Consider the following 25078-nt stretch of genomic DNA (forward strand, 5'->3'; position numbering starts at 1 on the left):
CTCCCATCTCAACAGACCACATGAGAAGCTGATTGCTTAACACTATTTATTTGTATTTCTAACTACCATCTTCTCGTTCCTTTTCTTATGCACCCTCGTCTAGCATATGTGGCTTCAATTTTTCACCAAACTCTCTCTCTTCTTAGCACTTCAGTATGTGTTTCTTTCTTCCAATGTGTTAGTCATCTCTCCAGCTCTCTGACAAATACCTAAGACAAAGAACTTTTTTAAAAGGAGGTGTATTTGGGCTTACAGTGTGAGACGTTTCTGCCCATGCCAGTTGTCTCAGTTTGTGTGAACCTGGGCTGAGGTACAATATGTCAGTGTCATGGAGTAAGGCTGTCCAGGACCCAAGGTCTAAGGAGCATCACAAAGGCATGTGTGCAGTGTCTTGCATTCCTTTTACTAGGCTCCTCCTCATGAAGGTTTCTTCGCCTCTGGGAGGAGCCACAGACTGGTCATTGCCAGTCTCCTAGCATTATTCTGGGGGTGGTAGCTAAAACTAAAGCCATATCTACATTCTACTTGTTGCTTACAATATTTTCATGAGGGTTCACCTTTTTAATCTTTTGTTCATAAAGATATATTCATCCAACTTGATTAGGAACTTCCGTTATATTTGTTCTCCATTTCCTCCTCCCACACACTTCCCCTCTTCCCAAAGAGCTAATTCTTCAACCTTGTCCCAAGTATTTAAAGGCTGCTAAATGACATAAGGCCAAGGTACAACCATTAAATTCAAACTGTCTTTCATCTAGCATCTGATCTTGGAAAATATTAATGTCTCTAGCCTTATTTCATTGTTATGTGGCCCTAGCTTCCTCTGCCTACCATGTTCACCATTGTCACAGAGGACCAGCTTCCAGTATTGCCCTAGCCAAATCTTTCCAGTCTGGAGGATAATTCTGGTCTGAGTTGCTCATGAATTTAACATCTGCTCCACACAGGGTTAATGCATACCATATGAAATGATCACGTCCTTAGACCTACTCAAATCTAATACCTCTATAGCATTCCATTTAACTTCTGCATAACCTCAGGGAGTGCCTATTGTCTGGTGACCATTCTCATATTTTTAATCTTCTTAAAAATAGCATGGCTAGCCACTATTCTTAATCCGTCTTCGCCACAAAGTTTCATTCCTAATTCTATGACCCGTTGAGGCCTGAAAAAATAGGGAAGCATCAAACATCTTATACAAAGATTAATTACCAAGCATGTGTATTAGAGATTAGTCACCTCTTGTTTTCTCCTAAAATCACTTGTTGATTAAAGTCTATGGCGAATTTGTTCTTCTTGTCCCACATTTATTTGATGTAGTCATCCATTTCAATTGAGAATTAGTCTTTGGAGGTTTTTCTACCTCACTCTCCTCATTTATACAATTTTCCTTCTGCTCTTCCCCATTTCCTTCTTTTGTGCTGCTCCTGCCCTCTTCTCCAAATTGCACGCAGTTTAATAAAGCTTACCTTAAATACTGCACTCTCCATAATAATTTATGTTGAGCATAATCTGTCCTTTGATTCATCTAAGCACTGAACTGTGTTTTTTTTACAGACACTCAGCCTGTGCTTTGCATTATAGTTAATTGCCATTCCAAACATGATTATATAAGTTTCTTGGAATCAGGGAAGCTATTGTGGCATTGGTAGCAGCATCTAACTGTACAGGGTATAATCCAGTATTTGATATATGGTAACCAATGAAGAAATTATAAATGAGTATTCTGAATCTTGTTTCATTATGAGAAACAAGATTTTTTTCCCATTGCTCAGGCTTTTATGTCCTTTAAATAGCTTAAATGCCCAAAAGTAAATAATTATCTATTTGATTAAGTTTAGAGTTAGATGCCAAGAGCATAAATTAATACTGTCCACTGAAATGTTGTTTTGTTCTTTAGAAGCAACTATTAAAAATATTTAATTTTTTATTTCATGGGGTTTTTTGCTATTGACATTTTACCTGAAGGTATGTCAATGTACCACATGAATACAGTGCCCATGGAGCCAGAAAAGGGCATCATATCCCCTAGAACAGAAGTCACACGTGGTTGTAAACTTAGGTCAGGGTCCTCTGGAAGAAGTGACAATGCTCTGTAGTGCTGAACCATCACCTTTCTAACCCCAACTCTTTTGAAATTTAATTCACACATGAAAATTTATTTCTTTTAATATGCAGTACATTGGCTTTTCACTATATCAACAGTTATACATCCATCTTTCCTGTCTAATTTTTTGAACATTTTCATGAGCCCCCAGAGAAACTCATACCCATTAACAGCTGCTCAATTTCTGCTTTGCTGCTGTCTGAGAAAATGCCCACAGGACTGTCTCAATGGGTTGTTTTCTTCTTTCAGATACTTCACTAAACGAATGTTCGATGCTTTCTGTGTTCATGTCGTGGCTAATAGTACTTTGCTTGTTTTTTTTATAAAGATTAAATAATTGTTCATTGAATGGACATAACACATCCTGTTAATCCATTCATTAGTTGGATATTTGTGTTAGTGAGTCATTTATTAATTTTTAGTTTAAATTTAAAATATTAAACTTTTTATATTTAAACATTTTGAACTGTTAAAAATCCCCATGATTACTTGGTCTAGCAAACTTTTTTTATACTTGCGAAACTGAGGCTCAGAGCTATGTTTAAGCTTTCACTTACTCAGTTGCGAGGTTTTTATTTTAAATGTTAAGCTGCTGCCATGTGATACATTCATCCATGTACTCTTCTATTCATTCTTCTGTGAGTTCATAAATACCAAATGGAAAGCCAAGTCCTAGTGATCTAGTTAAGCGTAGATAGTTATGGTCACTGTCTTCATTGAACAATCACACAAATTACTACCAACTTAGACCCATGACAAGGGTGATAAAAGAGAGATTCAGAAACAAACCTTGTCGGCATAGACAGGTGACAAATAAGTAATAACTAAGTAGGCAGAGAGAGTAGGAAAGAGTATACCACATCAAGAAGAGTGGCATTCAAAAACCCTTTGGCTATTGGAGCAGAGCCCATCAGGATAAATGGCAGAAGGCTAAAGGGAGAGCAGGGGGTATGAGGGACATAGTGTAAGATGAGGTCAGATACCTAACAAAGCTAGATGAAGCACAGTCTACGGGGAGAAAGAGTTTTAGTTTTTTTTCCTAAGAACGTTGGACACTAAAAGAGAAATAATAATGTATATCCCCTTACACATTTCTACGAGGGCTTAGATGAATTAATTATGAAAGCTAGGGCTTGCTAGACAGTTCATAGCTGCTAAAGTCAACCTTGTAGTGGAATCTGCACTATCTACAGTTCTTATTTTGGGGAATGGAGAGAAGGCCTAGCATAGCAAGGTGCTTGCTATCAATTTTGACAACCTGAATCTGATCCCTAGGACAAACATGGTGGAAGGCGAGATCTCAGTTCACAGAAATCATCCAGTTATCTCCACACACATACGTGGCATGCACACTCTAACACACACATGTGTACACCCATATGCACACACACACACACACACATAAATAAAATAAAATTTTGTTTTATGTGTTTACTAGAGTCCTCGTTATCCAAAGTAGAACCTTTTGTTATTTTGACACAATAAAAACCCTGATTATTATAATTTTCCAACTCAATTTTAAAAAGAACTTCTCTCTCCAGCCCACCTACAGAATAAGCAATCAAAGCTGCTTGAAAACTCATAAATAGATCTATAAAGGTCAATTTTCCATTGTACAGTGGTTGTGCTTTAGACCTGTGAATCTAAATAGTACGGGCATATTTTTTTACTGCAAGTGGTTTATAATGAATTCTTTAGTCCAATGCTTTTAAACAGAGGCGCATTTTTTCCAGGTAAGGTATGATGGGACCCAGGAAGCATTTATACTAATTAAGGCCATGTGGGGTGGGCATGAATTCAAAGTTTTCATTAAATTATTTCCAAGAAATCATCACAACATAAAAATTAAAAACAGAAATTTTAGAGAAGAAAAATTCGTAAATTACTAGGAAGAAAAAGTATTTGGGCTTTAAAAACATAAATTGAATTTTGGACATAGAGAATTAAAAACAGGACGTAAAGCTTTAAATAACAGCTATCACTTCACTATCATCTTGGAGGCAATGTCTTGTTTTGTAAACAGATATAGTGGCGATCAAAATGATCAAGATTTTACCAATAGAGTTAATAAAATGCTATACAGCAGTTATTTGTCAAAGTGTGTTCCATGCCGTGCTGATACTTATGAAAGCTGTAGATTCCTGGAATCATTCAAATCTCTACAATTTTTCTCTTGACTAGAACTAAAAATTCTGAATTTTTAAACCATCATTCTAATTGCTTATGGTGCTTACCCACGTTTGAAAATGTTATGCAACAATTGTAAGTGCAGAACTCTTTGCTCAGTATTTGAATGTACCAACTTCACACAATTCATTGGGCGGTATAATAGTACTCATGCCTTTTTGAAAATCACTGAATGTATGAAGAGGTAGATGATAGGGAACTGATACATAGAACGGTAATCAAACCTTGTGTAAAACACTTTACCTAATCTCTCCTTGGCCTTTTAAGTCACTTTACAAGAAGATAGTTATTATTATCCACTGTTTATTGTGCGGAAATAATGAGACAATGAAATGATGTAGCTTGCTATATAGGGTGGAGACAAAGATTTGTCTACACTCTGCTGTACAACCTCTTACATCTGCTATGCTGGTTCCCGACTTTGTGGAGTATACAGAAAGGTGATATAATTTTATCTGAGCCTATAACTGCTACATTCAGCACCACTGAAACCTCATGGTCACCAGCAAAGTTATAGTCTTAAGATGAGCAAAGTATAATGTTAGTGTCTTGTGAGGCATAACTGTCTGACACTTCTAAAAGAAGCTTCCAGAGGTAACACATCATTGGCAAGAATGGTGCGAATGTGAGAAGATTACTTTAAGATGCTACACTTTGAGAAGGAGAAAATATGAAGGAAAAGCAAAGATTACAGTATGTAAGGTAACCAACCCCAGAGTCTACCAGCTCACATCATAAGAGGAAGAGACATTCTGTGTGACTTGACTGAGAAGCTGGAAGACAGTTGAGCTGATTGAAAATATGAGCCCATACATGATGATTGCCAAATAGAGCGGGCTCTGTGATGGCTGCATGTTCATGGATTGAGTGTCATTTCATCGATGAGTCTATTGGATGATAGCTAATATGGAAAATGATCCCTTTTATTACCCTATATTAATATTGCATAATGTGTTTCACTATGACATTTTCATACATGTGCATAATGTGTTTTGATGTTATATATCCTTTATTATTCTCTCTTGTCCCATGACCACATGATCAACTATTTTGAGAGAGATAAAAGTGTAAATTTTCTAGTTATTGCTCTAGCTGTTATTTCAATATAGGTTTCCAGTTCAGTCATAAAGATGAAAATCTTTAGTGATTCTTAAAGTAGCTTACTACAAAATACCTGAAAATATCTTTATTTAATATTTATTTGAGAAGGAAAAAATATTCATATTTCTTGAGAGAAATAACTTTGCATTTGCACATTTCTTTATGAAATTGAGAACCAAAAATTTTCCTTGAATCTACTAAGACTGAGTTTTACCAACTTTCTATAATTTTATAAATACCATTCCTTGTATTTCCAACTGATAAGTGCTCTGCTATTCACTAGGCAGTTATTGAAAGTAATTTTTAAAATCAAATGAAAAACTCATTTAAATTTTTAGAAATTTTTACATGATGTTTTAATGACCAGTACATGATGAGACATAAATGATAAATGTCTGTTTTCTTAAACCTGGCTTACTTGAGGAATAAAAATGTAAGAACAAGTTTCAAAGGAAATCATATTTTAGGGCCGGGCAGTGGTGATGCACGCCTTTAATCCCAACACTCAGGAGGCAGAGGCAGGGGGATCTCTATGAGTTTGAGTCTAGCCAGGTCAAGAGCTAGTTCCAGGATAGGCCCCAAAGCTACAGAGGAACTCTGACTCAAAAACTAAAATAAAAAAGAAATCGTATTTTATAACAGGCATGACAGATAAGAACTGGGATCCTTTGGGTGTTGTCATATTGTGTATGTTTTCCTACAAAATTATTAGTAGAAAGCTGTAGCCCAAATGTTGTTCTTTATTTTTTTTTATTATCAGTTAAAGTTTTATTACTCAGTAATATATGGTGGAACCAATTTACAAATGTGGGTGTGGTAGTAAAAGTGACAGGAAGGAACTCAACACTCAACATGTTTAATAAATAAAGTGTAGTGATTCATTAAATATGATATCTGCGGGATCAAAAACCCCAGTACTCAATAGATCTTTAACTGTTGTTCTTTATTTTGAAGTTACATTAGAATTTAGTGATTCTCGGTCCCTTCATATCATTTTTAGTGAACTCTGAGTCCTATGCTACCAACTAAAGCTAAGGAATTCCCTTATATGGGATCGCACACTTGAGAGAACATGAATTTTTATCTTGGGCCACACAGAGGGTTGCAAATCAAGACAAGTCATAAGAGAGGGGAGAAGGAGGAACAAGAAGGAGAGAGGAGAGGTCTGTATGTATATGGTGTGTGTGTGTGTGTGTGTGTGTGTGTGTGTGTGTAACAGAGAGAAAGAGGGAGGGAGGGAGGGAGAGAGGGAGGGAGGGAGGGAGGAGGGGAGAGAGGGAGGGAGGGAGAGAGAGAGAGAAAGAGAGAGAGAGAGAGAGAGAGAGAGAGAGAGAGAGAGAGAGAGATTTGGGTATTGCTGCAATGAAGTATCTAGATTGGACTGAGTTCATTGAAGTGGGAACATCCTTCCTAAATGAGGGTGACACTGTATCTTTGGTTGGGTCCTTCTGTACCATGAGTGTTCCACAGCACGTGTGATTACTACCATAGGTCTCCATAGAACCAAGGAGAGTACTGTAAGAGTACTTTAAGAGGCAAGGCAAGCATTCAGTTCCTGCTAACTAGATACAGCCCCCGTATGGAAGAAGAGTACTTGAGCCAGGAGGGGGTCACAAATGACTTCTGGCCTCTCTTTTCCTCGTAGTTAGCTTCATGGGTTTTCTTTAAACTGGATGACTTTCAGTTAAGACATACATCCAATTATAAAATGTATATAAATGGCAAAAAACAAAGTCATCAGTAAACTTAAACAAAATCCTCCAGAAGTTCTACTGCAGTCTCCCTTGAGACAAAATCCTCTTCTAAAGGTGAGATAGGACAAGTCATGAATTTCATGGGGCACTCACTGAGTGAAGAAGACTCCTGACCTTCAAGGCCTCTAAATAAGATGGGAGAAGTCAAACATTGGTGGTGGAGCCCTGAGAGGCCACTCACGCTCAAAATGGAGCCACAGTTTTCAAAAGTCAAGTTTTAAAAGTTTTTCTCTAACCATTGGCTTAGAAGGGCTCTAAAAATCATTCAGCGAGTGTGAGATTAAAAAACATACCATTGCGTTAGACTCGTAGGCCTACAAATGTCAAAGGTAGCTGGTGTGGTCCCTGGGGTACCCAAGCAAGGAGCTATCAGCACCACCAGTGCTCCTTGGGAACAACAGTCATTAGAGCAGCTGGAATTTTATAGACTCATTGACTCACTGGCTGTTGCTCTTTAACTGAGACTTTAATCTTATTTCCATACATTTTTGTAGACGCATATGACTTGATTATAGACATTAAGTGGCCACTAGGAGCTTTAGATTAAAGCCTTTCATGAACACAAGCTGCCTGGGTAGCCAGGATTGCCCATACCCCCTGTGGTCCCTATCTCTCTCTTGCCTCTGTGCCTCCTGTGTTAATTTCTATACTCCCCCTTTCTGCATTCCCATTGCCCTTCATCTCAGTGACATCTATTTACTTAAATCTAAGCCAATTAAACAAAGTATAATAATAGAACACCCTTGTGAAAAGAGCACAAAGGAGGGGAACTGTAAAGCTAGGAACAGAATAATAAAAGAGTGAGAAACATTTTAAAAGAGCTCCCCAGCAGACAATCTAACTCCTACTTCGTCTTCTATTTATGGGGAGCCACATTCTTTGTTTGCTTGTTTCTAACATCTCCATGCCAAGTCTCCACCCCTCATCCATATCCCCACCCCCTTGGGGGAGGAATCTTGATACATACTTATGCATCATAATATTTCTAAGATTACTGCTGTGAGCATTATTGCACAATGCATATGGGAATATTGTTGTAAAATTTCCAGAATACTTGGGAGTCAGATGTGTTTCATGACTAGGTTTTATATAGATTTATTGCCTTAGTCAGTAAGTAATATTTTCACTCAAGTGGTTCTCCTTTTTTCTAATGAGTATCACAGGCCATTTCTGTAGTGATAAAAATGTTGGCTGCCACTGTTAAGAAAATAACATGGGAAGGGAAGAAGATATTTCAGATTAGTTACAGAAGGAGGGGAATGTTAACTTCTTTCCCACTGTTTTAAGTTTTCATGCACGGCCTCCTAAACAGCATGTAATATAAGGACCTCAGATAGCCTGAACTAACCCTAAACTGTACTCTTCCTCCAGACTTTAGTGACTTGATGGCACCCTGTGCTCTTAGAGCTTTGAGTTCTTTGGGACTAAAATGGATTTATCGAAATTTCAATTTTCTGGGTGGACGACTATAGCACAATCTTCTCTTTGGTGTGAGGCATTAGTCCCCTGTTTCCTCCTCTTTTTATGCATGCCTTTCTAGGTGATACGAAATCAAAAATGCAGTTCTTAGTAAAAAATAAAAAAAGCATGAAGTAGCTGGCCAGCTGAATTCTAGTTTCTTTATACCATAGCTGAAATTTTACTGTTTACATTGACTTCAAAATTGTCTGTTGCTCTGGTCTAGCCAAATGTCTGCTTTATCAAATCCCATTATGTTGCTACTGATTGACAGGTGTTGGCCAGCAGGTGGACTCTGGGTTATCAGTAAATGAAATTACTTCTTTGGCAAAATCCTTCTCAAATACCTTCTCTCTCCTAAAGATCTAAGAAGGCATTGGATTGACAAGCAAAACTAGAGCTCGGTTCAAGCTGAGAGAACACATCAAATCTGAACAGAGGATTTCTGCTCAAGGTGATGCCTGGCTCTTTATCAGAGAGCAGAGCAGTGTTGAACCGCGATGATAAAGCATTGAAGATTAATGCTGGTGCTTAACAGTACTCAACAAGTCTCAAAATACTTCTCTGATCACATGTGTTTGCTTCAACGTTGCAATAACTCTTTGAGAATCTCATTAATAACTACAACATTGGCGATATATGCATTTAGAAGACCTACTTGGGCAGCCACTAAATGGTCAGCTGAAGTTTCAACACAGTTTGGAGTCTTTTTATTTCAAAAACTGAATTTAATTTCTACTCACACACATTAAGAAAATTAAACTTCCATTCTTAGATCTTTATTAATCAGGGAATTAAGCCAGGTATAAGATTCTATTGCTTATAACACAGGAGTACATTTATTCAAAATTAACAGCACCAAGCACATCTTACAGTACAGACTTCAATTGTTCATCTGTTGAACAGTTACTGAGCAAGCATTTTCTACCACATAGGGTGTAGTAAAGTAAAAACAAAAGACATTGGCATCTGTCTTACTACAGTGTAAAGTTTAGCTGGAATGAAGTGGGGTAGACATTGAACAAATAAATCAGATACGTTCAAGTTGATGATATATTATGGGGGATTAGTCTTCCCAGGCTCTCATGAATGAATATCACAGAACAGGTGACTGACCCTGCAGTAAGATATTTTATCATTGTTCTAAAGTTTAGATTTGAGGATTAGTTTCTTGTGGATACTTACACTTTGACATTTAGGTGTCTACCTTACTACTAATTACATTAAAAAACTGATACTGGAAATTTTCAGATGGTTATTTATGTATTTTTGAGATTATAATATAATTACATTATTTACCCCTTACCTTTCCTTCTTCCAAATCCTCTCATGTACCCTCCACAGTGCTCTTCTTCAAATTCATAGCATCAATTTAATTGTTGCTACATATACATATGTATGTGTATGTATGTGTACTATATTTGTAAATATATATATATATATATATATATATATATATATATATTGCTTGTATGTATGATTTCAGATCTGTACCTTTAGCAGTGGTATCCAGTTGGTGTGTTTTCCACTAGGGAAGATAATTTTTTCCAATCTCAGTATTCCTTAGTTGCCTATAGTTCTTTCTCCTAAGGTTAACTTAGAAGAATATAAATATGGAAAGAGTGAAGTAGATAAAGTAACAGCAAAGATTTATGAAAAAGTCATAAAGGATCATACTATTAACTATCTACCCCAAATGCCTATAACATACATACTTGGTTTATGAAATATACTTACATATATGTGTATAAACATATTTATAAGTATATATACATAGTTTAATGAAAGTTTTCCATCTGAACTGACAATGCTTGCCTCAAGAGCCACATACTACCTAACAAATCTCCAACACCTGTTATGAAAAACCTTCTTGTGTGTTAATGTAGAGTTTTCTAAGAAATTCCAAAAATATTATAGGCTATTGCTATTGCTTTGGTTTCCCTCTGGAGGTGAAAGTTAGGTCCTTATTGCTGAAGACACCATGCACTTTGGGTACAGGTTGCAGTGGACCAGAGCTTGATCTAGTGTATTATTGAAAGTAATAGGTCCTCTCATGGCTTGGTGAATTTAACTCAAGTTTACATGCAAGATGATCATAGTAACACCAAACTTCCATAGATCTAGTATTTTTCAGATATTTGTCTTGCTAATTCAAAAGAAAGAGATTCATGGACTACCAAGGATGAGTTTTAGAAATAAATGTTTTACAATAGAGCTTCCAAACAAAACAAAAGACAGTTCTCGTATAGCAGAGATGGGTCCCTGGGAACGGTATGTCATTGGAGGTCACTGCCTTGAATTTAGTAAGGCTTCACTGGAATGGAGGCAGGTTATGCGGAATTTGTCAGTCCAGTTCTCATTCACAGGTGTCCAGGTACTTCTCAGTTTCAGCCATGTCCTCAAGTATGATTCCTCAAGTAAGTGCTATTCATTTAAGGGTAAAGCCATTGGGTGAGGGCTACCTGTTTCTGGCATCCATGGCCTCTAGCCAGAACACAATCAAAGATATTGTGGTTTAAATACTTCTGGCATATTTTTTTTGACAATGGCAAGGTGAAGCTGCAGAAGGGAGATAATGTTATACACAACTTTCAGTCATGGAGAAAAGAAACTGTTCACTCTTGCGGTCCTCTGTCCTAAACTACATAGCTAATTATTTCATCAAAAGAAGGTTAGTATAAAGACAAAGGTGGCGCTTGTAAGCTCTCCTCCAAGATTCATGACTTTGCTACCCTGTGTAGATGGCTAGATTTCTGGAACCAGACATGATTTTCCTCTTGTTGGTTGGGTCTTAATTCCAATTGAAGAGCTTTTGGTTACTGCCAAAGTATTTGTGCCACTACTGCACCCTTGGGTTATTATACCATGTTGTTCAATATTGTTTGTAGATAGCATAGCTGGTTAGCACTGTTAGTTGCTTTGCCAGATGCGTGGCACTCCTGGCTGGCATCATGAAACCTAGTACTCAGGGAGAAGGCATTGAGATCAATTCCAGCTCAGGCGCCTCTGGACCCTACATCTGAAGTGCAAGGAATCTTCAGCAGTAGTTTCTTATCTTCTCCTTCTGTAATAAACCAAGAGCGTTTAACAACAGCCTTTAATGTTTTTGAAGGCTCTTGAACAGTCCTGACCAACAACTCAAAAGAGATCTTCTCATGCCTGGTGTGGAAGATTTTGTTAGATGGCCTCTGGCTCTTGAAGAGAGTGTTGTCAGTCCAAATGAGAATTTTTCCTTTAAATTATATGTGCATATCTATATACAGATTTATGTGTTCTACAGGTTTTTGTAGGCAGATAGTTATCAGTATGATTCCTTGTGACTTTTTCAGGCATCCTTACTATTATTTTAACTTCTTCTTTCCCTCTTATGTCTTTATCTCCGTTTGTCTCCCCAACTAGAACCTTCCCCCTTTACAAAAGACAGAGTCCATTACAGAAAAACTGCATCCAATAAAAATGCAAAGGCATGGTGCCTAGTGACTGTAGTGACTATATAGTGTCTATAAAACAACTCCAGCACCTAAGGCTCAGGGAACATTGTGGAAGAATGAACAGAAAGATCGTAAGAGCCAGAGGATCAAGGGCTTTGCTGTGAGATTGTGTCTTCTAGTCATGTCCAATGCTTCACCCATAAAACCTCTGCAACATGACTGCCCACATGATCTAAACAAAGAACACGAACAAACGTGCTAAAGTGGATGGCAGAAAGACTATAAAGCTTCAAACCTATGCAGAGAACAACAGGCAACAAGGGAATTCTGAGAGCAGGAAATGCATCATCAGAAACAAATTGATGAAATGTTGGCTTTATTTAAAATGCATCGTGTACCCAAATGACTTAATATTATGATCTTGCAGATGTATTCATTTTCAATTCAATTACAATGAAAAATAATTCACATATTTCAGATAGTGGTCTCTACTAGTCTTTCCCAGGAAAGATCACACTAATTGGTTATGCAAAACCAAATGGTCATCCCTGAAAATATACATACAAGTAATAGTATACAAAAGAGTCAAGGCTGTATTTGAGACACTATACATACATGTCCAACACACATGTCCCAGTTAATGTAAAAAGGAGGCCATAAATTTGAAAGAGAGGAAGGAGTATATGAGAAGGTTTGAAAGGAGAGAAGGGAAAAGCAAATTAATATAATTATATAATAATCTCAAAAATAAAACAAATACTAGAAAAAGGAAGTTAGGCTCACCTACCAATGGACAAAAGCAATTGTAGGGCTTTTTATTGATTTTTTTTTGAGCTCTACATTTTTTTCTGCTCCCCTCCCTGCCTCTCTCCTCCTCCCTTCAAGCTTTCCCCAGGGTCCCCAGGCTCCCAATTTACTCAGGAGATCTTGTCTTTTTCTACTTCCCATGTAGATTAGATCTATGTAAGTCTCTCTTAGTGTCCTCATTGTTGTCTAAGTTTTCTGGGGTTTGTAGGCTGGTTTTCTTAGCTTTATGTTTAGGCAATTGTAGATTTACAGGTAGAAGAGAATCCAAAGTCACTGTGAGAATACACCAAGAGTGAGAGCTTTCTGTTAAATTTTCTTAATTGTATTAAGTAAACATCAAATGTGGGACATGGGTTTGATGCAGCATGGGTAGCAGTCAGATATTCAAGGCTGAGGAATTCTCTCTAAAATGTCTTATACTGGGTTTATAAGGACAAAGCTAACATCAAGGACTGGTTCAGAAAGCATTCAGAGAAACTGCTAAATGATGTGGTATTGCCCTCTGTATGCTATGAATACTTTGGTTAATTAAGAAGCTATTTTGGGCCTCTGATAGGGCAGAATAGAACTATGCAGGAAAAACTAAACTTAATGCTTAGAGAAAGAAGGCAGAGTCAGAGAGACGCCACGTCGCCCCGCCAGAGACAGAAGCCAGATGGAACCTTACTGGTAAGCCACAACCATGTGGTGATACACAGATTAATAGAAATAGGTTAACCAAAAATTTAAGAGCTAGCCAATAAGAAAATAGAGCTAATAGGTCAAGCAGTTATTTAATTAATACAGTTTCTGTGTTGTTATTTTGGCTCTGGGCGGCCTGCCCCAACACCTAAAGTTTAGTCAATATGCATATCTGTGTTCTCATGGATGAAAAGAATGGGCTGTGGTGTTCTGGTGACCTTGTCTGGATGAAAATACTATCTATTACCTATCATATAACTTTAATTGCCTTTCCTAAAGGCTGTATTTCCAGTTCACATTAGAAATTAGAGCAATGAAAGAGATAACTTGGTTGAGAGAGCCTTTATGGGGCTAGCAAGAAACCAGGCACCAGGGAAATTTCCATAAATCTACAAGGATGACCCCAGCTAACACCTTAAGCAACAGACGCTGCCTGAACTGGCCTTCCCCTGTAATCAGATTGATGACTACCTTAATTGTCATTATAGAACCTTCATTCAGCAACTAATGGAAGTATATGCAGAGATCCACAGTAGTACACTGGCCTGAGATCTCTGAGTCCAGTTGAAAAGAGGGAAGAGCAATAATATAAGCAAAGGGGTCAAGACCGTAATGGGGATACCCACAGAGACATCTGGCCTGAGATAGTGGGAACTCACTAACTCTGGAATGACAGCAGGGGAACCTGCATAGGCCCAAAATAGGCCCTCTGAATGTGGGTGACAGTTGTGTGGCTGGAGCAGTCTGTCAGTGGGACCAGGGTTTATCCCTAGTGCTTGAACTGGCGTTTTGGAGCCCATTTCCTATGGAGGAATACCTTGATCAGTCTATGTATAGTGGGGAGGGCTTTGGTTCTGCCTCAAGGTGATGTGACAGACCTCATTGATTACCCATGAGAAGCCTTACCCTCTCTGAGGAGTGGACGGGAAGGGATGGGTGGAAGGTGGGGAAGTGGGAGGAAGGGAGGGAAAGGGAACTGAGATTGCTATGTAAAATTAGAAAAGATTGTTTTTTAAATAAATAAATAAAACGGAACATATTTGCTACAAAAAAAATACTAATCTGGAATTGTGATTCAGTCCAAGATGGTAAAATAATGCATCATCAAAAACAAAAAACAAAATGATAAAATGTCAGCATTATTTGAAGTACATTGTATGCTCATGTGGCTTGATCCTGCATATGTACTCATTTTTAATTCAATTGCTATTAAAAATAATGCATATACTTTCAATACTAGTGGTCATTAAGAATGAAATAAAATGGAAAACACACATGTGGGCAGAGGCTTCTTTCAAGTTTAACAAGCTTTAATCAGAATGAGCATGTTGTATGACACTGTTCCTGGAAAGGCATGATCCCAGACAGAGAACCAAAGTCTTATCAACATCAACTTGATAAAACAACAAGTTTATTAACATTACTTAAGGAAATATGGATGACACGTTACTTACAAGGGCATGGATACCTCTAAGGCAACTCCATCACCAAGAGTCCATCCCACTGTGGGAAATAAGTGAAGACCCATGAAGAAGCTGGAACCCTGAACTTCTCTGTATGACTTGCAGGAAGATCAGCAGGGCAAGAGGTATCATCTGGTTAGCTGTCCTTACTGTTTATATAACGCTGGAGAGAGAGGGGCTTTGAAAATCTTTTAACTTTCATGGACTTCCTGAAACCTGTGAGTTATTTCCTCGGTCATCTGCTTGCTTATGACTGCATATGTGTGTTGGGGAGCGGGCCTCAGAGTGAGTGAAGTAATTATGAAGGCCAGAAGATGACAGCCAATTTCATGGAACTACAGTTGTACATACGTAGTTGTTAGCCACCCTCCTTGAGTGCTGGAAAATGAAATCAAGTCCCATTCAAGAGCTACTACTGAACTTTCTCTCCAGTTCTTCTCCATGAGTCTTAATGGGCCTCCTTTTAGAACACGTGAGTCTAAGGGCATTTCACTGAAAGATGGAATGTTTTGACTCAGAGTATATTCTTCTACAACAGCTAGTGCAAATAAAATGTGAAATATAAGTGTAATAGGAGTTTTCATAACCAAATATAATGACTAGATACATTCTGTTCATCCTGGAGATTATTGGAGAATATCTTTAGAGAAATGAGCTTCAGCTGAAAAAGTGGGAAAACCTAGAGGGAAGAATGGGGGAAGGAAGATAGAAAGGGGAGTGAGAAAATGAGTAGAAGGAAAAAAACACTTAAATGAAAGTGAGGAAGAAGAGGGACTTTATTGAAGGAGAAGATGAAGGTGTGAAGATGGAAGGGGAGGGGCAATCAGTAGATCTACAAAAGAACTAGTCTGGGATGCGGTGGGTTTGAACATATACCTGCAATGAAGTTGAAGAAGCCAGATGTGATTATGTACAGAAACCTCTGAAGCTCAGTCTAAAGACCTAAATTGTATCCTTTTGAAAGAGCAGCTGTAATGAGGAGAGCACAGTCATCAGGCAGAAACCTGCCCTGGTAAGTCTTTTGGCCATATGTGGATCTGCTCCACTTTTTTAAGCCTCAGCCTATACCACAGGATGCTGTCAGTTTTCACTAATTGTATACCTTTTTAAAAGGTTAGGGTATTGTCGATTACCAAAAGGATAAAGGTGGCAAGTATTGCTGAGGATGTGGGGAAAAAAAGGAATTCTTCAGCACTGTTGGTAGGGATGTAAACTAGTATAGCCATTATGGAAAATAGTGTAAGAGATTTTCAAAAATAAAACTGTTCCATGACCCAGCTCTAATGCTACCAAGTATATAACCAAAAGAGGTGAAATCAGTCTATTGAAGGGTCTCACTGAATGTCTATTGTAGGACTGTACACAATAATCAAGATACAGAATCCACCTATGTCCATCAGATGGCAAATAAAGGAATTAAAATATACATACACAATGGAATTCTTTCTAGGCATAAAAAAATGAGATTCTGTTCTTTGTGACAAAATGAATAAACCTTAAGAATGGTATGTGAAAGGAATAAGCCAGATGAATGTGTGATGATCTTACTCATAAATCAAAAACTTTTGATCTTGTGGAAGTGTTGTAGTGTTGTGGTTACAAAGGACTAGGGTGATAGCAGGGAAGGTATTGAGACATTGAAAAAATAACCACAAAATTTTAATTAGATAGGAGAGAAAAGTTCAAGATTTTATTGAGCAACATGGTAAGTTCAGTTATTATATATGAAAAAAATCTAAGTAGATGCTTTATTTAGCATCTTAGCAATATATATACATATATATTCAAGTTGTTTGTTACATAACTAATAACCATAATTTTATCTTTAAAAGTAATAAAATAAAATGTCTGCTACCCATATAAAAATTCTAAACAAGTGAACAGATGGTTTTCTTTCAAGTAAGGAAGTATTATATTTCTTTAGATATTTTATTGCTAGGCAGAAAATTGCAATAATATATATAAATAAGCAAAATGCTAACATGTGTGCCCATTCCTGCAGAAGGTACTTTATATTACAGTATCAATTCACATTTTATTATACACATGCCCACAGTTTGAGTCTGAATATGTTAACAATTTAGGGAATATATAAGTTTACTTTATGAATGTTATCATTGCCTATCTATCCTTTACAATAAAAAAGGGCCTTGACAGTAACTACTGGACCATCATGATGCTTCATTAGCGCTGGGAATTGAGATGTCTCCTGTTCAAAGAATAGCCATGTATCCTCAGCTGCTTGCATAGAAACAAAGCCACGTTCAGCCCACCGAAGCGTGAGATGATGATGTGTGTATCTTTTCCTCTTGCTCTTCTTGTGTACTTTCAAAAGCCTGTAGGTCACAAAAAAAAGCAGTCAGAGATCATGGTCAGTGCATGAAAAAGAAGTGACTGGAAGACTTCTCTATCCCTCACAATGTGAACTGATTATTAACCTTAATTCTACAAACCCTCCGAGAGTCAAGATGAGCTTTCCTCAGTAATCCAGTCCTTGATACTTTACCTTGTACAATATTATGTCAAGAAACTTTAGACAAACGTAAATCACCTCTCCTGAGGCAACTTAGCCCAACTTTTAGCCCTAGCCTGCAGTGTCAGGTTTGAGAATAAAATGACACGGTGCTTATTAACCACCGTATCTTGGTGGTTAACCATCTGCTCAGATGAAGACCAGAAGTTTTGTGAATATAGATTTTATTAACAGTTCTTATTTCTTTCAAGTGTATGTTTGATTTATATTCCATTTGAAACAAACATGTTTGAAAAACTACTTTCACAATAACTCCGAGAGATGTCTCAACCGTTGATGACTTGAGTTCAGCACACTTTTTTGTACTTACAAATATACAGATAATAAGTGATTCTAAATATATTAGGGAGCAGGCATGGTTTGGTAGCTTGGTAAACTACATGACAATGTTAATAGCTGCCTGTCTATTTAAGAACTACTCAAAATACTAGAGTTTTTCCCTAATGCATCAGTAGTCCAGTCCTCAGTAGCTAAAATCTTTAGATTTTGATGAGGACACTGAGTTACACAAACTAAAAGCCATTGACAATGACACTGGGACTTGTTTCCTCTGCACATACTGGATTTTTGGGATCCAGTCTGTTTGGATACTCACCTTCCTGGACCTGGAGGGAGGGGGAAGGAACTTGAACTTCCCACAGGGCTGGAAGCCCTGACTGCTCTTAGGGATGGAGAGGGAGGAGGAGGGGGAGGGGAGAGTGGGAGGGTGTTGGGAGGAGGGGCAGAAATGGAAACTTTCATAATTTAATAAACTTTGAAAAAAGAAAAAAAGAAAGCAATTTAAATACAAAAAAACCACATAAGATTGGTAAATGGGAGGGCAACAATGCTGTTGTTCATTTTTGCGTTGATGGAATGGCCTAATGCTAGTGGTTGTAATTACAATAAGGTTTCAGCAACTACACTTAGTTTCTCCAGCAGCTTCAACCATCTCTGTTTTGCTTGTGTATCAAAACAGAAAATTAAATAACTAAATGATACTTAGAGGGGAATGAGTTTCCAAGGTAAATGAGTAGTACAATCTAGCTCAATAGGGAAAATTTTTTTATGAGACACATCTTTGGGGAAAATCTCACCTTGGCATTATTTTTTCATGTTATTCTAATTTCTTATTCTAACTTTAATGTTATACATGATGTACATTCAAACGGAAATATGCCTGATCAGTTAGTTCAGGGAACTGAAAAAAAAGGGCTGAGATGGGACAGTGGTTATCCCTAAAGCTTGCGGAGCCAAGTTCAATCCCAAGCACCCATGTAAGAAGACAGGCATATTAATCACTCTTCTTTTGCTGTAATAAGAAGAAAGGGGTTTGTTTTGTCTTATTGAAAAATTAAATCAATAATTACAGGGAAGGTATAGTATCAGTAGCCTGAAACCTAAAACTGGATGAACACATTTCCATCTACACACAGGAAACAGATAGATGGATGGATGGATGGATAGATAGATAGATAGATAGATAGATAGATAGATAGATATTATAGACAGACAAATATAGATAGGTAGATAAAGATAGATGATATATATGTGCGTGCGTGCGTGTGTGTGTGTGTGTGTGTGTGTGTGTGTGTGTGCGTGTGTATAGAGAGAGAGAGAGAAATAAGGAGTGAGATTAGACTACAAACCCTCATTGCCTACCCTCAGAGACTTACTTCAGCAAGGCACACCTCCCAAGGTTCCCATAACCTCCACAAGCAGTACTATCAGCTTATAACTAAATGTTCAAATACATATGGGGCATTTATCATTCATGCTAGACCACCAGGTATGTATATGTGGATACAAGAGGATCCTTGGACTTTTCTGTCAGCAAGTCTTGCTGAATCAGTGAGCACTGGATTTAGTGGGAGACCCTGCCTCAAAAAACCACACTCCAGAGCAATGCAGAAAGACAGTTGAACCAGTAGCCGCCATGCTCTTGAGTATCCATGTGCAGATTGATACACATACGCACACCTTAGACATGATTGCCCCATCTGGAAACTCATTTAGATAATTATCTTGGCTTCCTTCTTAAATCTTGTATCCCCTTTACCATTTGATGCGAAGTAAAGCATATACCCTCTTCTCTACCTTGCGCATGAAAGGAAAAAAAAAGCATGCGTGGGCAGCCATATATGGCAGTTTTGTTGAACTTGTCCATACTGGCCTTTAAGTAATTGTTTACCAGTTCACTGTATCAGGGCTTAGCCACAACGATCCTCAACAGCAGCCATAGAAGGTGACAGAGCAAATCCAATAGACGAAATAGAGCAAACAAGAGGCAGAGCTGCAGTGGAGTAGATCGTTTGCTCAAGAAACTGAGTATCCTGGACAATAAATGTGGGTAATATTTCTAGTAAATTGGAAGCTGACCTGGGTGAAATTGCACTTCTCAGAAGAGCCACAAGCCTTTATACTTGATATTGTCCTTCACCAGAGACGGAAACTTAAGACTACTACCCTGTGTCTCTTAAGAGCTGGTAGCCACTTTCTAAGTGCATTCCTGGAACTGGCACTTGACCTACCTTGGCCTGTTTTCTCATCTGTAGAGTGGGAATATGATAATCAAAGGGAGATGCTGAGAATAAATTCATATATATGAAGCACTCAGAACATTGAAAAATAAATCGATAAATATCTGCTAATATTGTTTTACATTTCACCCTATGGGATGTATCTGATATTAAAACTAACAAATATCCATGAAAAAAGAATAAAAGCTTTGTTAATCTTCACTTTGGTTATGGAATAAAAGTTGACATATCTCTAGGAAACTAACTGAACATTGGCCATTGAATTTGATGCCCCTTATGAGATAGATAGATAGATAGACAGACAGACAGACAGACAGACAGACAGATAGATAGATAGATAGATAGATTAGAGAGAGAGAGAGAGACAGGCAGACAGATGATAGATAGATAGATAGATAGATAGATAGATAGATAGATAGATAGATAGATACATACATACATACATACATACATAGATAGATACATAGATAGACAGACAGACAGATAGATGTGCAAGACTGTTTGCTAAAATGTTTGCACACAGTTTTTGTCCATAGACAATCCAGAAATTTCTATAAAGGAACAAAAAGCTGTGTGCAATATTTCAGCAATCATTTTGCTAAAATAATTACTGAATTATTACCAGGGATGTGAAATTTTACCATGTGTCTTTTTGGCGGTGAAACTTTCTTTATAGTTACTTAGATGTTAAGGATCCATCATACTTGCTCTTCCGCATTGTTGGTGACCACAGATCAAATGAGCAAATACAAAAGAAACACCAAATATAATCAATATTTATTGCTTTGAATCACAGTCTTATCTCCTCCTACATTATACATGAATTTAATGTTTAAAAGTCCAAAATGTGGCTGGGTTCATATGTTGGTGGTAGAGCATTTTTCATGCCTAAGGCCCTCCCTATCTTTGATATCTAGCATCATAATCTAAACAAAAAATTCCAGAATAGATAAAAGAAGAATCAGTTCATCCATATCTTCTGTTTGAATTTTCTTCTGAATTCTAAAGATATATAGAGGCTTTCCATTTAGGTTTCAAATTTTTTGACGATACCGTATCATCATCCTTGAAAATAAGATAGGGTGTATCTATTGGGAAGAAACACATCAGTCCTGGGGAAAACGCACACGCCGCTTTAGAAACCATTCTGTAAGAGCTGGATTTGACAGGGGACTCACACGCACTGTAGGTTTGTGTAGTCTTTAGAAACCATTGTGTAAGAGCTGGATTTGACAGGGGATTTACACACACGGTAGGTCTATGTAGTCTTGCCACAGATGAGAGTGGATGCACCTGGCCAGCCTGTAAGGTAGAAAACCAGCCAGGTGCCTTCCAGTAATTCTGTTTATTTCCAGGAACCACTTCAATGGGGAGTATTCCATATGACTCTTGGTGACATTTTTTTTTTTTAGCAGATTTGCTAATCCGGAGTGACTTTCAGGTTTTGGAATGTCAAAGTAAATTTAGTACTCTATGTACTTATGTATCTATGTACTTATGTAAATACTCTATGTATTTAGTTGTTTAAAAATCCCGCTCCATCCTGTGCTTCATAAAGTCAATGCAGACTGGGCTAGAGGCTCAGTCTTTGTTAAGCTTGCTGGATAGAATTAATAATTATGAATATATTATTTGGGAGATTACACAATCATGTTGCTAGATATAATTAATAATTATGAATATATTATTTGGGGAGATTACACAATCTTCTGCACTTTATTAGTGGAGAACAATTTAAAATTTTACTCTTCCTTGGATATTACTCTTAAGCATTGTTAAGATAGGTAGGAAAAGGTAAGAAAAGCGTTCAGTAGTTTACTTACTCACTGCTCTGTATCGATTGGCTGAGCTAGTGCCCAGCAGGTCACCAATGCTAAGACGATGAAGATTAGACCTTAGGAAATCAATATTGCAATCTCATAGTTACCCAAATTCCACAGAGAAAGTTTTGAGCTGTTTCACATTGATACGGTTGACATGTGTGGGTCAGAAATTAATTCATAAATTTTCTCCTCATTCTTTTAAGAGAAAGAAGCCAGAACATACCATCAGTCCTTTGAGAACACAACAAACATCACTACTTCACAACTTCCTTGAATAGGTAAGATCATATTCTCTCGACGGTAAAAGAGTGACCCGCTATTGTAAAAAACAGTTCACTTCTTTGCTAACCATAAGGGTTTTTTATTTTTAATTAAATGCCAGTTTATTTTTAAGGTAGAAATAGCATTTTGAATTTCACAGGACTGGGAATTATAAAATATCACTTCACATGTAGCTCTTCACAGTTGAGACTTCTGACAGGGCTGAGGGGCTGGACACTGCGAGTCTGACCATGCCCCGCTAAGAATATGGGCAACACAAATTGGACTTGGCATTTTTTCTTTTTTTCTTCTTCATTTGTTTTAGGGAAAGTCACAAGGGTGGGAGATGGACCTGGGAGGACTGGGAAGTGATCAGGGTGCATGATGTGAAATTTCCAAATAATTAATAAAAACACTATGTTTTTAAAAAATCTCTTCATAGTTTTTAGACTGACTAAATGAATAGATTTTTCTTTGAAATGAGGATTGATGTAAGTCCCTCTCTTCTGCTATGGCTAACCATAACAATAATATATCCTCTGCACTTACCATGTACTAAACTTGTTTTCATATGACTTTACATAAATTAATGCATTTATTTCTTTATGTCAGTTCTGTGAGGTAGGTACTCTGTGAGGTAGGTAATAAGTGATGTCCACTTCACAGATTAGAGGACTGAGACAAATGGACAGGAGGCAGAGTTCACCAAACTGTGCACGTGGGAGCAGGAAGCCAAAAACTGCACATAGGAGAAAGAACCCCAACCTTGGTGGTGACCTGGGAATAGTTGCTTGAGGAAAAAATGCCCAAGAATTAGAATTCTCATAGGTTTGCATAAATTCCATCTTGGTTTATATAAGAAAAAGTTGTAGCATGAATAATAAAAATCCAGAGACAGGTATGGAAGATCAGAAAAGCAAAGCAGCCAACCACTAGCTCTTACCTGTAGCTCGCACCAAAATGGGGCAATCCTGCCTCCACAAATCTCAGAATGAGACTGTGTGTGAGAGCTGACTCCTCCCATTTTATATTCCTCTCTAGTGCTGAGATTAAAGGTGTGCACCACTACCACCCAGTTTCTATGGCAAACTAATGTGGCTATTGGGATTAAAGGTATGTGTCGCCACTGCCTGATTTATAAGTCTGACTAGTGGGGCTGTTTCACTTTCTGAACTTCAGGCAAGCTCTGTATATTAAAATACAAATGAAATGCCACTACAAAATTGACATTTACTGAAAACACAGTCAATGCACAGCAGACCCAATCTCACTGTATGTGTGCACCTGTTACATATCCAGTAACTGCATGAATAAATAAATGAGCACTTTAACTCAGTTTGCAAATAGAAACTATGTTTCCTTTTACTTTTCACCTTTTAACTAGAAACTTTACAGGAAAGGCAGAATAAAATTATACAGAGATTGCAAAGGAGTGATATCTCATTACAGAAAATGAATATTAGTTTAAATTGTTTGTATTAAAGGTATTGAATATACTATCTATAATTGGCCACGACAATGTTCATTTTATTTCTCTCATTAATTCTTTATTTTTGAGGGGGGAAATGTATAATGTTTTCATTGGGAAAGTCTCAACATTATGGTAACTACCTAAGATCTGACACACAGATCAAACCGCCTCTCACTGTGGCTATCTTAAACTTGTCTGAATAAGCCATCTCGGGAGAAAAGGAGTTTTTTGCTTTCTTCTCACGCTCCTGATTCCCTCCCAGTGAGTATCAGAATTCTAAAGGTACATAGTGTCCTCTGTGTGTCCTACTACATGGCAAACAGACACAGCATAGTGGCACCTGAGCTATTGTCACCCTGCAGGTGTCCCTTTGTGGGTCACTTTCAGTCACTGTTGTATTTAGATGCATCCACACTGGCACACGAGATTGGTTTGGCTCATTCCAGCTGTTACCATGGTTATTGTCTTACACAATAATCTCTGGTGCTTATTATTGCATCTAAGTATCTCTCAGCTCTTTAAAGATTCAATGCTATGGTGACTTCAGTATGTCTTATAAAACCTAATTGGAATTTGTGTCCAAGTGAGCTGACATTCTCTGAATATGATAGTATGCCAAACCTTTTTATGTTTCATTTTTTTCCCAGCTGGAAACACATCTTTTAATTGGCATGTAAGGATTTTGCTAATCTACTGGGATCCATGATTTTCACTGTTCTGTCATAATATAATAATCAACATAGGTTTTATTTCACCATAGATGAAAGTCTGACTATTCCCAAAAGTAGTATGAACACTACAAATGAAATTTAATATACTTAAAAGAAAAAAAATTTGGTTGCTAATTACTTACATTCCCTTAAAAATCGTGGGAGGAGTTCTAATAAAGATCATTTTTAAGTGGTCAGTTAATTCTAGAATTTGCTGACACGTACATGGAAGTTTAATTTATCCCACCAGTATTTATGAGGATCCTTTTATGTGTACTGGGGGCAAATGTTAAGCCATCAAGAAGAGACAATATTTATCTAAACTGAGAAAATAGAAAATATGAACATTCCTTCAGTGTTGCTGCCTTAGTGACTATTGTGGGTATGTATTCCTACTTGTGTGTGTTCTTCAATACCATGTGAGCACCTTTGATAGCACTAACTCCACCAAGTGAATTATACAGAATGGATAATCACAGGGGAAATGTTTAGGAAAGAGCATCCTTTGAGTTGTTTACTAATGTTGCTAATTACTATATTGCATGACATTTGAAATTCACCATTTCCAACCTACTGCATGCAATCCTAAATGTAAATGTAAATCTTTGTCCCTGAAGTTCATCTTACTGATGCCTATGAGATCAGCATCTCTTTTCCCACAAAGCTCACTGGGTAGTACAATACTCTCTTAATCACTCTGAAAATCGTCTTGCCGCTAACTTCCCCCACCTGTTAGAGGCACATGACTTGACTTATCTAAGCCCATGGGAGA

General features: G+C 37.5%; 1 protein-coding gene across 15 annotated transcripts in view; it reads left to right on the top strand.

Moving 5' to 3' along the window:
- The window catches only part of Map2 (microtubule associated protein 2), a 269527-nt gene that overhangs the window by 162898 nt on the left and 81551 nt on the right, over window positions 1–25078 (top strand). For 13 of the 15 annotated variants that reach the window (XM_085698845.2, XM_048459086.3, XM_087903820.1 and 10 more), the window contains one exon: window positions 22068–22142. The exons of the other annotated variants lie outside the window; for them this stretch is intronic. The gene's annotated coding sequence lies outside the window, so the exon portion shown is untranslated. The remainder of the gene's footprint in view (window positions 1–22067; window positions 22143–25078) is intronic. 15 annotated transcript variants of the gene reach the window in all.

This window comes from Myodes glareolus, chromosome 1, assembly GCF_982192425.1.
Source record: "Myodes glareolus chromosome 1, mMyoGla1.1, whole genome shotgun sequence".
NCBI classification, from domain to species: domain Eukaryota; kingdom Metazoa; phylum Chordata; class Mammalia; order Rodentia; family Cricetidae; genus Myodes; species Myodes glareolus.